The following is a 6,518-nucleotide window of genomic DNA, read 5'->3' as shown; positions in this document are numbered from 1 at the left end:
TCAGAATTTATGCGATTTATGAGCAAGGGGAGAGACGTTGGGATGAAATATTGTGGCAATATGAGAGAGAGAGAGAGAGAGAGTAGGAAAGGTGAGAGGGCAGCTTGGATGGGGAGAGAAAGGGTGTGGAGTTCGAGGCATTTATGGAGAGAGAGAGAGAGAGAGAGAGAGTAGGGAAGGTGAGGAGGGCAGCTTGAATAGGGAGAGAAAGAGTGTCGAGTTTGAGGTATTTGTAGGGGGAGAGAGAGAGAGAGAGAGAGAGAGAGAGAGAGCTGATCCGCCTCACTTAACCTAATGCAATTTTAACGGGACACTGCGGCGCTGCTGGCGCGCTCTCTCTCTCTCTCTCTCTCTCTCTCTTTGAAATGAGAATTAATTTGGCATAATGGTCTGAGCACAATTGCAGTGTCCTCAGAGCAATTTCAAACAGTTCCAATTTCCTTTTAATATCAGTAAATATCAGGAAGTATGATATGGTCTGGAAAACTGTAAATACGTGTAAATGGATATCGACGTCCACAGAATTGGGTTAAACAAGAATTTTGTTTTAAAATTAGTTGACTCCTCTGACGTATTTTTTTGCTGCTATTATTTTTATTATTATTATTTTTTATTATTATTATAATTATCATTACAGTTATTTTCTCCTCTTACATATTTTTCCTTTTTTATATTATTATTATTATTATTATTATTTTATTTTTTGCTACAACTAAGGGGATGGGTCTATTATGATGTGGCAGGGGTAAACCAGCTCTGCTGTCGGGCCCTGCTGCGGATGTCACCGATTGCACTGCGCAGTTGACCCTCGTGCGATGTGGTGCGGTATGATCTGTCCCTTCTCCCCTCTGGGGCTAAGATGCTAATGAATGTGTTTGAGTGGATGAGTAAATAGGGAGTGTGTCGTCCTGTCTCGGCTACCCACCTTTCTTTAAGGGGAAGCAGCCTAGGTATATAGATAGATAGATTACTACTACTATTACTACTACTACTACTACTACTAGTATACGAGTGTTTTCCTTTTTTTTTCTTCTTCACTTTTGCTGCCTGGTGTCAGTTATGTTGATGCTGTATCCATCCCCTTCAGTTTGAAATGTCTCCTAAAACCGTCTTAAGGCAGATGGAATAAAATAAAAGACCATATTGGTGAAGTAGTTAAACCCTCAACCAGTGTCTAGTTATAACCAGGAAATCCGAAATCCCCTGGAGCTCCCATGACCCTCCTGTAAACCCTCCTAAATCCCTTAGAGCTCATATGAGTCTTCTTTAATCCTTCCTTTATTTCTTTCTCTTCTTGCGACCACCTGGCTGCTTTATTCACCTTAAGGAGGAATTTAAGGCCTTAAGGAGGAATTTAAGGTGTGAAGGGATTAATGAAGGCCATATTGAACCCCTCCATTCCTAAATTTCCCTCCAGAGCTGTATGTAATTTTTTCGGAAGAGGCAGTGTGCGTTGCGGCGGACAATTCTGCTTATCATGTAAACTGTGGGGTATTATTACACACACACACACACACACACACACACACACACACACACACACACACACACACACACACACACACACACACACACACACACACACACACACACACACACAAAAGACATTCATTCACCACCACGTCGCTAAGTTTATCTCAGCCTTGACAAATATAGCATAACACGAGAGATTTTCTGAGCTTAGTGCTTTCTCTCCCTAACAAATTTCTGATTTACAAGGCCAACTCATTGAATGCTCAAAGATATGTTAATACGGGAAATTTAGATTCATGTGAGGTGTGTGTGTGTGTGTGTGTGTGTGTGTGTGTGTGTGTGTGTGTGTGTGTGTGTGTGTTTTTCCTTGGCTGTGATTATTTTTGCCCGTCCATCAGTGGGAGAGTAAGACAATGCTACGGCTCTACGTCCTTTCCAAAGCATTTCTTCATGACTAGTACCATATTCTAGTGTTATTCCCCCGTTACAGCTTAGCACTCATGATAGAGAGATGGCAGTTTTAGACCAGGTTACAGTGAACAGAGTATAGTCAAGAGGGTGTTGTGAGGTAGGCGTTAATTTACTGGGACTGCCCTTGTCTCTGTCATCTGCTTACCTGTGTGAGTCCCAGGTGAGGGTTAGGTGCGTTCTTTCTCTCTCTCTCTCTCTCTCTCTCTCTCAACTTGACCTCATTTGTGGCCACGCACTTCACACTCAGAGCTACTAGTTTACATACTGACCTTCACCTCCTCCCGTCCTCGTCTTACACCTTTCTCAAGACATCCACGTGGCTTGTAGTTCCTTTGTTTTCACCTGACGGTACTGGGCCTTCCCTATAACCTGAATTCTAAGTCGTGGTTGCATGAAATTTTACAGGCTTTAGTTATAAGGTACGAATGAGTCTCCCTGGTTACTAGTCGAATTGTTTTAACTCTAGCCACCATGATACCTTTTTTGTCAATCGGTTTTCCTCCGGACGATCTTATTCAGCTGAAGAGGAGACATGAAACTACAGGAGCTGGACAAAAGACCGTATTTTTGTCAGCTATGGTCGCTTTGTAATACGTCTGTGTTAGTAATTTGTGTTTAATATTACACCTCTGTATTAGCTTTCATGCCAGAGAGAGAGAGAGAGAGAGAGAGAGAGAGAGAGAGAGAGAGAGAGAGAGAGAGAGAGATAATGACCTAACCTTGGATTTTTTATTTTTTTGGCCTTGAAATGACCCAGTGCCGGGCCGTAAACAGGAGGCTAATGTCTCATTCAGTACCCCCCTCCTCTCTCTCTCTCTCTCTCTCTCTCTCTCTCTCACACACACACACACACACACACACACACACACACACACACACACACACACACACACACACACACACACACACACAAACTTCTTTCTGTCCACCTCCAGTCTTCCTTTTTTTCCCTTTCGTGTCCCAGTCTTCATCATTTTTTACTGTCATGAAATGAGAGAGAGAGAGAGAGAGAGAGAGAGAGAGAGAGAGAGAGAGAGAGAGAGAGAGAGAGAGAACATTGTCTAGATAAACAGATTTGTGTTTGAAAGAGTGAAAGGGAAGCGAGATAGGCATGACGAGACGAAGCAAAAGAAGGAAAGAATAAGGAAAGGGAAAAGTGAGAGGTATGAAGGTGAATAAGGGAAAGACACAGAAAAATAAGGTGGAGATGAGAGGCAGAAGGAAGGGAAATACGAGGCCGGAATAAAAGAGAAAAAAATAGGGAGAGAAATGCAGTGAGAATGAGAAATATCAAGAAATGGAAGGACAGATACAATTAATATAAAGGTGAAGCAGAAGGGATAGTATGCAAGGACGTTTGTAGATGGAAAGAGGAGATAGTAGAATATTTGAGAGGAAAATGAGAGCCATGGAGGGAGAGAAAGAGAAAGATCTAGAAAATAGAGACGGAGGGGAGGAAGCAGCATATGGAATGGTGGAAGAAAAATAAAAAGAGAATCTGAACACAATAAATTCATTGTTACAGAACTGCATTTTCATAAACTGATCCTTTATACAAACGTACACATAATTATGCATACACATACATACATACAGACACATTCTCAGGCACATATAAGCACATACATAAATACATTCACTCGGTATAATGATAGTGTAAACAGACACTCATTGTCACGCAACATATGCGGAACGTATACCAAAAGCACACTGATATTGGCCGGCCACGCACATGGACATACGCACACACATGTACACACACGTTAAGGTACACATACCGAACATACAAGCTACAGAGGCTAGTTAATATACAGCCGTACGTACACACACCAGCATACAATAATATGACGCATGTGAACACAGACATACTAACTTACATACATGAATAAATATACACATGCTGACTTAAAATCGCACACGTTCAGATGCTGACACACACACACACACACACACACACACACACACACACACACACACACACACACACACACACACACACACACACACAGGCAGATTGCATTGCATCTCATTCTTCTCAAGGGTACGTGTGGAGGGAGTTACGTAGGAGAGAGAGAGAGAGAGAGAGAGAGAGAGAGAGAGAGAGAGAGAGAGAATGAATACAATCCCTTCTCCTTAACATTTTTCACTCTCATTTCCATTTTCATCTCCCTCGCCACTTGGTTTGCATTCTTCTCCTCAGCCCCCCCTCTCTCTCTCTCTCTCTCTCTCTCTCTCTCTTCCCCACCTCCTCTTCACTTCTCATAACTCCTCCGCTCTTCTTTCATGAAATTCTTTTCTTAGTTTTTCTCGTAATTTTTATCCTCTCTCTCTCTCTCTCTCTCTCTCTCTCTCTCTCTCTCTCTCTCTCTCTCTCTCTCTCTCTCTCTCTCTCTCTCTCTCTCTGACTCACTCCATAAATCGTCAACATTTTCCCAAACCTTTTTTTTTTAAATCGATTCCCATAACTCCTTCTTTTTCCTGCCTTTCCTCTTACTTCTTCTTTATCTCTCCTTTTTCCTCATAAATTCTCTATCCTCCTCCTCCTCCTCCTCCTCCCCCTCCTCCTCCTCCTCCTCCTCCTCCTTAACACCCATTACTCGTAAATCATTTCTCTCCTTCCCTCTCTCCCCCCTTCCCTTCCCCCTTTTTTCTCCCTCCTTCATTTATTCTTCCCCCTCTCCCTCCCCCTCTCTCCCACCTCCCTTACACCCCTCCTAGATCATTTCTTTCCCTCCCTCCCCTCTCTGTACCTCTCCCTCCCTCCCCTCCTCCTCCGTCCTTCCTTCCTTCCTCCCCTTCCTCGCCCCCCTCTTCCCCTCCTCCTTCACACTCCACCTCATAGTTCAAACCCCCTCCTCCACTCCCCCTTTCTCCCTCCCCATCTTTTCCTCCCTCCCTTCTATCCGTCTTTCCTTTCCTTTCCTTCACCTTCTCTTTATTTATTTCTCTCACTCCTCCTCCCTTCTCTGACGACTCCTATCATTCTTCCTTCCTACCTTCCATTCTTCCTTCCTCCCTTTCTTTCTTCCTTCTTTCTTCATCTTTCTTTACCCCCCTCGCACAGTAGGTAAGGGCTGTATATAGTCTGTTCATTTTCATTTGGTGGAACTGGACCACTAACATAACTTCAGTACTATGAATCTCCTTGGTTATTAGTCAAATCCACCCTCCAGTCTGATTATACTTGGCTATCAACTGAGCTGGAAAGGGTTAGGAGCCGTTGTTAAATTAAAACAGACTCTCTCTCTCTCTCTCTCTCTCTCTCTCTCTCTCTCTCTCTCTCTCTCTCTCTCTCTCTCACACACACACACACACACACACACACACACACACACACACACACACACACACACACACCACGAGAAGGATACTTGGCTGTACCTACGTCTTCTCGCTCCACCTGCTCTTTCTCCAGCATCTTCTCTTTTCTCTCTTTTCTCTCATTGCTCTTTTCTCTCTTATTACCACCGTCCTAGCCTGGCGTAAAGAGGGGCCGGAGGGGTCTTTCTGCCCGGCGAGTCAGTGTCTGAAGCCAAAGTTAGATCTTTTAAGGCGATAATGGTAAAAGCAGAGCAGGTGAAATTTATCCGTCTATCTATCTGTCTGTCTATCTCTGTATCTATCTGTCTATCTGTCTGTTTATCTGTGTCTGTCTGTCCATCCATCTATCTATCTATCAGTCTGCCTGTTTGTCTGTGTCTGTCTTCTGCATCTATCTCTGTCTGTCTATCTATCTATCCATCTACCCTTAAGCTGATTGAGGCAAAAGCAGACAGGGACAGAGCACTTTAAATTTATCCCAGCAGATTTTCACAGATGGGAGACGTGGTGTTGATTTAGATCATGCCCTCTCCTACATATGTTTAATTTGCTTGTTTATATATAATTTAACTGTATTGTGGTTTTACTATTATCGTGTGATTAAGCTGTTGTACTGAAGGGATTAAGTATTTTAAGGTAAATGATATATGGAAATAATAATAATAATAATAATAATAATAATAACGATAATAATAATAATAATAATAATATACGTCATTGAACTGAAGGGACTAAGGTAAATTTTGTCTGGGATAGAATAAGATAATTTTGGCAATCTAGATTCGTATATTTCTTTCGTGGAACGTGATGGTAGTTTAGACCTCATTGAATATATTACCTCTTTCATTGCACCAAATTATAGGTGGATAGATACATGGATGAATATATAGATGGCTGGGTAGATAAATCTCTCTCTCTCTCTCTCTCTCTCTCTCTCCTTCGTATTAGGCTGTGAAAGCAGAAATAGCCAAGCTTCCTGTGGTGTTATTCTCTCTTATCGCCCACACCTTCGCTCACATTCTTTCTCTCTTTGCTCACTCACTCACACATCTGTTCGTTCCTTCATTCTCTTGCTCATTCAGTAACTCAGCCACTCACGCATTCATTCAGCCATTCGTTTATTCTCTCTCTCTCTCTCTCTCTCTCTCTCTCTCTCTCTCTCTCATTCATTAACTAATTCACTCACCTGCTAATTTTCTCCCTCTGCCAAACACCTATTCACACATTTACTCACCTTTCTCTCTCTCTCTCTC

The sequence above is a fragment of the Coenobita brevimanus genome, chromosome 93 (assembly GCF_032717465.1).
Source record: "Coenobita brevimanus isolate Jiangsu-jjx chromosome 93, ASM3271746v2, whole genome shotgun sequence".
Taxonomy (NCBI): domain Eukaryota; kingdom Metazoa; phylum Arthropoda; class Malacostraca; order Decapoda; family Coenobitidae; genus Coenobita; species Coenobita brevimanus.
This window is presented reverse-complemented; position numbering follows the sequence as displayed.